At 35.5% G+C, this 12,455-nt stretch overlaps 1 protein-coding gene across 3 annotated transcripts in view; it reads left to right on the forward strand.

Moving 5' to 3' along the window:
• The window catches only part of GRM1 (glutamate metabotropic receptor 1), a 319,639-nt gene that overhangs the window by 118,327 nt on the left and 188,857 nt on the right, over positions 1-12,455 (forward strand). The window lies entirely within an intron of this gene.

Raw genomic sequence — 12,455 nt, forward strand, 5'->3', positions numbered from 1 at the left:
ATTCAACAATTAAATAGATTTTTCTAAGGTCAGTGAGGATTCTTTAACTGGAGATAGTCAGAAGTTATAGGATCACCTATCAGCAACTGGAATAGAGTGCTATATTAGAAAATTTACTGGGTTACATGGTTTTAAGTCATGATACATTGTAATTGCTTTTTTAGAATTGATGGATCAATGGGCTTACCTCCATTTTGAGGATTAAAGAAAATAGTTACAGTTTTAATGTCTCCTCCTGGGCTTCTCCCATCAATCAGCACTAAAGACTAAGAGATCCTGTCTTAATTTTTGGTTTAGAATCACTTGGATCTATCTTCTCCAGAATCATCAGCCCAAAATATTAAAAATATATGTAAGTTTTTCTTCAAGATAAATTAAATATTATAGTTCTTTTAAGTTTCCTATGCAAAACATTGTATGCATTATATATCGAAATAATTATTTTAATACATTTTAGAAAAGATTATTTAATCTTTAACTAACTTATTTCTCTAAATGGACTAGTAAATTACACAAAATAATTGCTCTAATAGAAGAGTTTGTCACCAGCAGCCACAAGAATTAGAAGTACTTGCATTCTGACTCAAGATTCTCCACTTAATTGCTAAGAGACCTTGAGTACTGCCTGTAATCATTCTACAGAGAAGCGGCAATACTAATGCTTACCATTAGTGCTATTGTAACCCTGAATGGAGACAGTGAAATTGAAATGCTTAACAAAATTCCCCTGCATGTCATCAAACCAATGCATGATAGCTGTAAATTTTTTTTTGTCACATTACTAAATGGACTTAGTCTGAACTTTCTTTATTTTTGAAGAATTAAGTTTTTGGCCTCAAGTCGGTGTGTTAATTTCTAAATGCAGCACCAGGGAACGAAGCAACCAAGTAAGTGAGCTCTCTATGTCTGACCGTTAGACCATTGTTCCAAAGTGTGGTTTTCTATTCTCAATCCAGTGGAGTAACAAGAACTGGCATGTATTCCCACCGTGACTTTCTCTGACAACTCATAGCAGGTTGGGATAGAATAGAACAAAATAGGCTGAGTTTCTTTTTAATCTTAAAAAATTTAGATTCTCTTTTTGCTTGATATGTTCTGAAAAGAGCTTGCACAAGTAAATTTCATCCCCTTCCTCTAAGATACTATTAAAATGTGTACTTAAAAATCTGATTCTCTTTTCTTTTCTGTAAAGCTCAATGTCTGTATATTTTCATATGTAACTCTTCCTAAATTTCTGTTTCAGAATTTTTATAGCATATTAAAATTTGATATCAACATATTTGTATTTATTCTAAGCTGATAACTTGTGAGTGATATTTTTATAGCACTGATTTTATCACTTTATTGGTTATCATTACTTATATTGCATCTTTTTTCTTCACTGGATTTTTTGTACTGATGCACTCATTAAATGTTAAAATTTTTTTTTTGCAATTTCAGTTGACCATTTCTGGCTCTTGGCTTGAAAATACTTTTTAAAGCAGAGTTGTAGCCAAGAAAAATGACTGTGAAAGACCACTTTCTTATAGTCCTATAAGTATTGCTCTTTTCAGGTCCACAAATAAAATATTTTTATTGCAGACTTACAGGTTCTTCCCTTTTGGGTATTATTTTGATAATCTTTTCTTTTTAGAATGGTTTTACTGTTTTTTAGAACAGATTTACAAAAAACATGCTAATAGTACAAATAGTTTCTACTACCCAACATTTAATTTCCCTTCTTGGAATCTCATATTTTGTTATAATTAATAAATTAATATTAACACATTACTGGTACTATTAACCAAAGTCCATTGGTTATTCAAAATTTTAAAGTTTTTACCCAATGTCCATTTTCTGTTCTAGGATACACATTACATTGGCTGTCATGTCTCCTTAGCATCCTCTTGGCTGTGACAATTTTTCTGACTTGATATGTGATGACATTGGCAGTTTTGAAGAGTGCCAGTCAGGTATTTTGTAGAATGTTCTTCATCCAGGATTTGTCTGTTTTTTTCTCATGATTTGACTGGAGTTATATGTCTTTGGGAATAAGACTGCAGAGGTAAAGTACCATTCTCATTGCATCATATCCAGGGTAAACATTAACATCAATAGAATATCCATACTACCCAAAGCAATCTATAGATTCAGTGCAACTCCTATTAAAATACCAATGGCATATTTCACAGATCTAAAACAAATATTCCAAAAATTTATGTGGGACCAAAAAAAGACCCTGAATAGCCTCATCAATCCTGAGAAAGAAGAACAAAGTTGGAGGGATTGCAATACCTGCTATTAAACTGTACTACAAGGCCACTGTATTCAAGACAGTCTGGCATGACATGAACAGACACACAGATCAATGAAACACAATAGAGAATCCAAAAATAACCCATATCTCTATGGCCAATTAATATTTGACAAAGGGGTGTGAGCATACAATGGAGTAAAAACAGTCTTTTCAATAAAAAGTGTTGGGACTTATCTAAGAAAAAGAAGTTAAAAAAACATGAACAGTGAAAGGATAGCAAACTCACAGTTACTAACAACCACACCTAAAACAAAAGTAAACTAAAAGGACAGCTAGATCAGGAGCAGAAACATAGAAATGAAGATCTCAAGGAGGGTTAGCAACAGGGGGAGTGGGAGAAGGTGAAGGGGGGAGAAGGTACAGAAAATAAGTAGCATAGACAGTAGATAGAAAATTGATGGGGGGGGCAAGAATAGTATGGGAAATATAGAATCTAAAGAACTTGAGACACGTGTTCATGAACTAAAGGGGGAAATGGTGAGGGAGGGGGTGTGCAGGGTGGAGGGGAATGAAGGGGGGAAATAGAACAACTGTAATGGCATAATCAATAAAAAAAAGAAATTAAGAAAAAAAGTGTTGGGAGAAATGGACAGCTACATGCAAAAAATGAAACTAGACCACCAACTTACACCATACACCAGAATAAACTCAAAATGGATGAAGGACTTAAATCTAAGTCGTGATACCATGAAAGTCCTGGCAGGAAACATACAGAGTAAACTTTCAGACACCCAAGCAGTGGTATTATTACTAATAGATCTCCTAAGACAAAGGAAAGATGAAAACTAAACAAATGGGGCTATATCAAATGAAACAGTTTATGCATAGCTAAAGAAACCACCCTCGAAATGAAAAGGGAACTGACTGTATGAAAGTACATTTTTATGATTTCTTTAAGTCATATCTTTTTTATTGACATATTCTATTTTAACTGCTTTTTTACATGATAGGACCAGATTTTATGAGGGTTTTATTAGATTTTGTTTCTGCTTATATTAGGCACCAGATTTTCTAATTACACATTAGTTTATTTTCAGTGATAATGAAAGGGAAAAACTAAGCTTTTGTCTGTTTCCACTGATTATGCAGAAAATAAAAGCAGTCTTCACCGACTAGCAAAGAATAGTTAGAGGATTCATGGACGTGGACATCTGGGTGGTGATGGCGTATGAAAGGGGAGTATAAGGAGCCTAAATGGTAGTGGAAAAATATAATAAATATTATGTATTTAAAAATTAATAAAATAAAGCCAGAAGAAACAATATTATTTTGCTTGTACACACAGAGCAAATTAGATATTAGAGCCTTTGGGGGAATAAAAGTGAAAAACATATTGTGTGCAATGATATCAACTGAAGGAATTGTTTTCGACTTTTATTTTAAGAAAGAACCAACATTTTTTGCTTTTGTCCTATAGGTTTTACAACTTCAATAATTTTCAGACTTATTAAAAATCAAAATGGACTGTAACATCCCAATGTCATGAACTTAAAGTTTATTAAAATTGGCTTTCTTCATAGGACCTTTACAAGCTTTTTATGATTTTTTCTTTCCAGTCTGCCTTGTGATTCTCCTAACACACTGAACTTTAGCAAGAGAATGATCAAAAAATACTACTGTCCTGATATGTGACCTGAAGCAAAACTGATTCTTGAGTTAGAACCCATTTTCCATGAATCTTTAAAAAGTAGAACTTTTGAGTAGTTCTAGTTATAATGGCATATCATATATAATCCTGGTTTAACTAGAAATAGCCTCAACATGATAATAACATGCTTAAAACCCATAGGTTATGAAATATAAAGTTGTAATAAACCATCTTTTGAGGGGCATTTGGACCAAGAACAGAATGACATTGTTTTCACTGCCTATCCACTGAGAATATATAATTTGTACCTTTTCTCCATTTATAGAATCAACATGCTGCTCAGCGTGTATTTTGTAGCTGTGTCACTGGTGACACGTATAATATTTAATGTAGAAACAGCACACCTAGGTACAAAGCTTCCCTGAAAAGTTGGCATGCTTTTATTCATCTTCGTAGCAAATGTTAGTGGTTTTTGTCCCAGGGTCATGAGCAAAGGCTTAAGCTTGAGTTAACCATATTCTTTGATCAATGATCTTGGGCTTTTGGTGCATTGCTGACATCTTGTTCTATCAATTAACAGCCTTCTGTGCATAACGGTCCCCACTTCTGAGAAGGCTGAGCTCTGGTTTTGCTCCTGCTCTGTCTTGCCAGTAAGGGAGCAGCAGTGGTAGAGAAGAGATTTTCTTCTCTGTCAAAGGCCCAAGGCATGAGAACAAAAACTCATTTCCTTTAGGTGACAAATGTAGTCCACCTGACAAAGATAAAAAGTCCTGACTGTCCTGCATCAGGGACCACAGGGCAACCACCAGCTTGTCAGCCAGTGATTCAACCCATCCACCCTGCTGGAAAGAAAACTTTTGTGTGGTTTGGATGTGGGATGTCTGGCAGGAGACAGGCTGGAGCTGGAGAGGTAGGGAGGGGGATCAACTGAGGATAATTTGCATGAGTACATCTCAGGCACACAAATAGATTTGCAGTGCACATGGGTAACAAATGCATTTCAGCAAGAGATTGCAATGAATATAAAATGATCTTAGAAGGAGGCTAGGAAATTTGAAATGTTCGCACATAATTTGCCACCTCTTAAAAACAAAACAAAATGAAACAAAAATCCACAACCTCTCTGAAGAGTAATGGTGAGAAATGAAGTGTTTGAGACACCAAATAATGAAGTCTTCTGATAGCTTCTGTTCACTAAACAAAATATGATTTGTGTCCTCCCCCTAAAGTATGAGGATGGTCAGAATCAAGAAGAAAACCTAAAGTCACTGTTAATTTTCAAATGAGAAAGAAAAAGGATAAAGAGATGTATACCCTTAACTTATCACTCACTGTGTTGAACATATTGAATACAAGTTCACTCTGTCATAATTTCCATCATTCCCAGTATATCTACAGCATTTCTTATGTAGTAACCACTTACTATATTTTTGTTGACTGACTCCCAAAGGAAATATATTGGTATTTTGGTAAATCAAAATAACAGCAGAATATTAGAAATTCATATGTCGGCTCATAGTATTATTATAGCTTAAGCTGTCAATTTCTCCTTTCTCCCAACCCATTAGCAAATAGAGTATTTTTGCCACCTTGTCCCTTCTTGGTCAAATGTGGTATGGGCTAAATATCTGACTCTAGTAGCAAGTAAAAAGAGAAGGCGAATCAGTACTGGGTCAGGATGATTGACAATAATAATCTATTTGTAATCTTTTTGAGAAGTTATTTATTAAATAAAAGTGGAGGAAAGAATACAATTAGTAAGAGTAAATAAAAGATTGTTCTTAGAACACAGCAGTAGAATTATAGAGAAATAAGCAAACAGATCATGAAAAGGGAAAAGTGATTGGGAAGTAGGAATTTTAAAAACAAAAGGTGATTGAGAAGTAGGAGTTTCAGTCACAAAAGTTGTGAAAAGGTATATCATGCATTTCCATTAAGTTATGCAAAATGTCTCTTTTGATTGAAAGTGAACTGATTGTACATATGAAAAATTACTGATCTACTTTGTTACTGTGAAATTTAACCTTTTCATTCACAGGATATACTTTAAACATTATTTTGTGGTAAACCATAAAGTTTTACAACCTAGGGTTTAAAAACAAATTTATTTCATTAATAAGCAGAAAAGACAAGAAGCTTGATTGCTTGAATGGATTTTTTCCCTTGTCTGAAATTGTTTCTCTCTGAAAAATGTTTTCTATAGTTCTCTTTAGTAGAATTTCCAAACAACAGGTGGATGAAACTTTTCCTCTTTTGAATTCATCTTGATTGCAAGAAATTACCTAATTTCATCCTTCAGTTCTCCCTAAGGCAGTTACAGCTGTACTTGCAACATTATCTGAATTAAAAATGTAGTTCAGAAAAAGCTTCATTTGCATGTCCTATTGGAAGAACAGGCAAATCTCTCATGGTAGTGATTACTTGCCCATTCTTTTTGCTCTTTAAAGAAAATACTTGGCAAACTCAACATAACTGTGCTTTAAACTTTTGGATATTAGCTCATCCATGTAAGACTCATTCTCGGAAAAACTTTTCCTTAGCTTCGCTAATTGGAGTGCCCATTTTTAGCATTGCAGATTTGCATATAAGATTTTTTTCTGAACCGAAATGAGACATGATAGTTGACAACATAAAACAAGTAGTACATGCTGGGGTTAAACAATAAGACATTTTATTCTGATTATTTCTTTGGAGAGTTACTAACCAGGGACCAAGTATCTTAGGCAAACTGGGTATCAATATTTCCTCATAAAACTGGTGATACAATACTTGTTTTGCCTTATTTAATTAGAGTATGAGTTTGGTTACTACAGTAAAAATGAAACTAACAATTTGGATGAAGGTACTTCAAGGCTACAAAGGCAGCTTTACCCTGTGGGGTCTTTCAGAGGTTCAAGTTCCTTCCCTTTTTTGCTCAGTCATTCCCTCAGATGTGCTCACCTGCAAGGTTCAAGAGGGCTCACTATGCCATCTCTATCTGGTTTGGGAAAGAGAAAAGAAGGCAAAGACCTTTTTCGTTTAAGAGCAGACATGGAAGTTCTACACACCCATCACTTTCCTCGTATCTCACTGACAAGAACTTGGTCACAATGCCATAGTTAGTTCCATGAGAGGCTGAAAAGGTTTGTTTGTTTGTTTGTTTGTTTGGGCATGTGTTCAACTAGCAACTCATGATGCAAAAAGGAGGAAGTGGATTTTGGAAGACAGCTATCATTTTCAGCCCCCCTTCTCGGCTCTTAGGGGTGCACTGAGGGTCAAATAAAGTGATGGGTGGGGAGGATATGAATAGTAGCTGATACAACAGTAAAAATAATAGTTACTGGCCTTGAAATCAGCTACTAGAACCTGTGTGGGAATATAGCTAAATGACCTGAAATGAATGTTCAAATTTTAGATGTTATGTGTAAGAAGAGAACAAGAATTAGATCATCTCTGTATTACTTTTCTATACCTTCTATTATAATCTTGAAATTGTTCTTTTTATCTTCTTTAAGACATTTTGTAATCCTCATCTAGAATTTTTGTGCTTCAGGTCATTGCATGGTGTTATCTTGTTTAATTTGGATACTTTTCTCTCCTTCGTCAGTTTCCTTCCTTAGTCTCACTCCTGTTGTTGGCACTTGCAATTATTACCCTCCTTGACGGCTCTCGTTTGTGACATATTTACATTTTGTTAAATTCTTTGTGTGGTTTCTGTAACACTGGGAACAAAGTGGAAAATGGAGGTATATACCTCAGGAAGTATGGCAATAACCAGGGCATCTAGTCTGTGAATCACAGTTGGAGTGGACAGTTAAATAGGTCTCCTCCCCACTGAGAACCTTGCAGCACTGTGAAAGGTAGGACCTGTAACACGACTGGATTTAGCCAGGATTTCAATATTAAAGTGGGTCACCTCAGACATACAATAACACTTGTCAGATGATAAAGTTTAATAGGATTCACTTAACTTCTACTTACATTGTTTTAGATTAGTGTGAAAGTGACAGAGAGAGAGATAATTGCAATCAGACAATCTTCGAATCAGAGGAAATGTAAAGGTCATTTTATTCAAGCTCTCTTCCATAGCAGAGCTCTCTTTTCAATTTCTCAAACGTTTTCACTCCCTTTTTGTTTGATTGGAAACTCGCTGCTTTCTGAGACAGCTTATTGTTCTATTGTTTACAACACTGAGGAATCCTGTAGTCTTGTGCTGGTATCTCTTTTCTGTTTTTCAATCATCTGTGGATTATCTGGTGGGCCTCATTAAATACTATGGGAAAACTACTCAACTGCATTCTCCTGGACGTGGAGTTTTGTTATTTAACCCCCAAATGCCTGCATAGATTTAGTTCTATTAACTAAATCTTTATTAAATGCCTGTGGTAAGCAAATCATTGGTTTCCTATACCTACGCATCTTGTATTAGTCAGATGGGCTATGTTATGATGTAGCAAACAACTCTAAGATCATAGTGGCTTAGAACAACAAAGATATAGGGCTCACATTACGTATCATCTCAGGTTGGCGAGTTCTGCTTCATGCTGTTTTCATTCAGGGATGTGTAGCCTGATGAAGTTTTCATGGCCTGTATGTTTTCTGGTTAATGTGGAAATGGGGAAAGAATGCATTAATTAGAGGATTTCCCTTAAAAACTTTCACCCTGAAGAGACCACATAGTTTCCACTCCCATCTCACTGCATGGACTTTGCCTTATGAAAGGGCCATGCTGTCCTACTATGTGTTGAAAGAAGATAGACCAGACATATTTATTCTCCAATGAAATAGTAATAACAACATATGATATTCAGTAAATGGTCAATTTTAATTTAAATTTATTGAGTGGCATCGGTTAATAAAAGTATAGGTTTCAAGTGTACAATTCTTTGATATATTATCTGTATATTGCGTTGTGTGCCCACCTCCCAGTCAAATCTTTTGTCACCATATATTTGACTCCCTTCACCCTTTAGTACCCCCAACCCCCTTTCCACTGGTACCTCCATACTGTTGTCTGTGTCTATGAGTTTTTTGGGTTATTTTTCTTGTTTGCTCATTTGTTACCTTCAGTTTTTTATCCCACTATGAGTGAAATCATATGATTCTTGACTTTTATCTCTCTCATTTATTGCACTTAGCATGACAGTCTCAAGACCCATCCATGTTGTCACAAATGTAGTATTTCATTTTTTATATGACTGAGTAGTACTGCACAAAATACACTTACCCATTCCGAAGGGAGACAACCTAAAAGTCTCATACTTAAGCCCCACAGACAAAGATCTCTGCATGATAGACAGTATTCTGTATATCAGGTCTGAGTGTGGCTCCTTTTGATCTGGAGACATATGCATTTAAAACAGAAGATAATTTCTCCTCACAGTCCATTATGCACTGGTTGAAGTAGAACGGGGTAGCTGCATCAAACATTCCTATTTGGAAAGACAATAATGAAAGGCATGCAGCAGTTGCTGGTCTGGTCCAGAGCATCTGTTATCCCATAGGACCAAAACTGTGAAGGCCGTCTGCTCTGGGGCTGGGGACATTCCTTGCATAGGCCTGGTGCCGCTACCTGAGAGTAGCCTCCCTGACCATAGTTCTCTGTGGCCCTCTGGGAGATTCTTCACTTTTTGTGATTCTTAGTGAACACATCTGAAAAATTGCTGTAGCAGTTTATGCCATCTTTCAGGCCTGAGCAGCTTCCTAACGCCACTTTCTGTCTGCAGGTGATTGGCAGTTCAATTATCGATTTAAGCCTAGATTGGTAGCAGTCTTTTTCAGTCCAGAGTGGTGCTTCTTAATGGCAATAAAATTCTCTGAAAGCTTTGAAGATGTCATATCCACTTGATTCCAGTCAGCACATTGTGCTGACAATTCCACCATGGTTCTTTGTAAAACATGGTTTTTAGGGTAGCTATAATTCTTAACTTTCTCATTCACATATATCTAAATCTTGACTTACTGCAGACACTTTAAACCGATTATGCTTGGTGGAAAAAATGCCCTTATGCTCATTTTTCTTGGAAGTGTGCCTTTAGCTAGTTAGGTGTCACTCTGAGACAAATTAGTCCATTCAGAAATTTACACAAGTACTGTAGCCATGCCCTTAATATGATTCTTGCCGGCAGGCTGAGTTTTACTTGGCCTTTGTCGCTCAGTAACTATGAATGTTATCTGGGATCGTGAAATAGTTGCCTCTTCTCTATATTCTTGAATTCAGGGTCTCAGGATTCCTTTTCCATTCTTGTTTCCAAACCAGTGAATTTTTTCCTGACCAAATATCTTTCTTATAATGCTTTGTCAAGTGCACCCAATACCTACTTACCTATGCCACAGACACTATTTCTCTAATCTCTTTTCTAAGAGTTTGTGGTTCACTGGGTACATGATCTGCCTACCAAATTATTACAGGTGACAAATTTGCCAGACATTCTCCTACTGCTTAACTGATAACAGCCTCTTGCTAAACTTGCTATTGTTCAATTGCTAAACTTGTGCCACCTTCCTTCCTTCCTTCCTTCCTTCCTTCCTTCCTTCCTTCCTTCCTTCCTTCCTTCCTTCCTTCCTTCCTTCCTTCCTTCCTCCCTCCCTCCCTCCCTCCCTCCCTCCTTCTCTCCTTCCTTTCTTCTTTTTCTTTTGTTATAGCTGTCTCCTCTTTTTGTTCAATGTTTATATCAATCAAAATGCTAGATTATGTTCTGGTAAAGAAAAGACCCACAACATTTTAGTGATTTAAAACCATAAGAACTTATTTATCGATATGTACTTTGGTTTATAGGGATTATAATCTTATATTATCCTCACTTGAGAATATAAGTGTAAGAGCCTCCACTATTTGGAATATTACTGGGTAGCATAGCAAACAGGAATTTTATAGGCTTCTGCCTAGAAAAAACACAAATGTCAGTTTTATAACATTCTATTGGTCAAAACTTGTCTCATCACTACATCTAATTTAAAAGAGAGGAGCCCTGGCCGGTATAGCTCAGTGGATTGAGCACAGGCCTGTGAACCAAAGGATCATGGTTTGTTACCAGTCAGGGCACACACCTGGGTTGCAGGTCAGTTCCCAGCGGGAAACGCATGAGAAGCAAGCATACATCGATATTTCTCTCCCTCTCTCCTTTCCTTCCCCTTTAAAGATAAATTAAGTTTAAAAAAAGAGAGAGAGGAGAACCCAGAATGCTGAGAACACTGGTCATCAGCATAATGCTTACTTTGCTTTAAAAACATTTCTGTAAAAGATTGCTTGATTGAACTTCTAGAAGGCCTGAAGTTCTAAATGTGCTAGTTTTTATAACTTATGAATATGGTTTAGTTATTCAAAGATTTGTAGATCAAAATACACAACCAACTAACCATAATAAAGCATTTTATTGATTCTAGCTACATTTCTGAAAAAAGAAAAAATAAAGGAATTATAAAATAAATCAAGATTCTGTAGCAAGAATATTTATTTACCAATAGGGATCTAGAAGGCATGGGATTTTCCAAATGAACACATTTACCAATTTATGAAGTCTTTGATCAAGTAGATTTATTTTTAATTTTCTGTTACTTCCCTTACTTGTGTGAAGTATACATTAGAGTACATTTGTAGAGATGTGTAAGGGCCTTAGGATTTTATTAATTTGACAGTGCAAAAGACCCATCTTCTTTTACAAGATCTATGGAACCCAGTGATACATAAACTACACAGAAGATAGACTCATATTTCATGAATAACAACAAGAAATGACCTTTTAGTATTGGGGTTAATTTTGTTGAAATGTGATTAATAATCACTAAGAAACAAGAAGAAAAATATCTGTAATGACTAAGCACAAATGCTATAAATGATGAGCTATTTTGTTTTAAAAAACAACAAAATGAAATAAAACAAAGGCCAGATAAACAGAAAAGTCTTGCAAGAATTATTTTATGTAATTAGTAAGGAAAACCAGGCAAATAAGGCATCATTTGAGTTTAATAAGGTAGTTGCTTTCTTATAGTTATTTACTTATTTGTTTTACTATTTTTCAATAGTAAACAAAATAAAATAAAATAAAATAAAACTCCCCCAAATGCATATTTGGCTGGTTAAAGTCTCATGAAGGGTGCCTTCTTTGTGTTGTATCTTTGTCCATAATTATCATAGTCATTTGAAGTATTTTGAAAAAAAAGATTGGTGTTTCTTTTAGAGCTACCATAGGTGATTGAATTAATGGGAATCTCAAAAACCCTTGTAGCTGTTATACCACAAAAATGACTGCAATAGCATTTTTCTTGGTTCCTTTTTCCCCCAAACATCTTCTCTTTCTAATCCATCCTGCACTCCACTGTTGAATCCATCTTTTTAAAAACATGTTATTGTCCACGTCAGTCCAAGACACAAACAGCTTTGATTGTTTAGCAGACAAAGTAAAAATTTCTTGTACTAACATTCAGGATCCTTACCGATCTTCACAACTGTTTGTTTTTTCTTCCAAGAGAATAGAAATTCTCTTTATAATTCAGGGTGCCACAGACATCTTCATTTCTGAGCCTGAAATGTTCTCCCTTCATGACAATTTGTCCTCAGATTCTAAATCCAAGTGACTTTCTCACAAACAC

The sequence above is a fragment of the Artibeus jamaicensis genome, unplaced genomic scaffold, assembly GCF_021234435.1.
Source record: "Artibeus jamaicensis isolate MK-2021 breed Jamaican fruit bat unplaced genomic scaffold, CSHL_Jam_final contig_3176, whole genome shotgun sequence".
Lineage (NCBI taxonomy): Eukaryota > Metazoa > Chordata > Mammalia > Chiroptera > Phyllostomidae > Artibeus > Artibeus jamaicensis.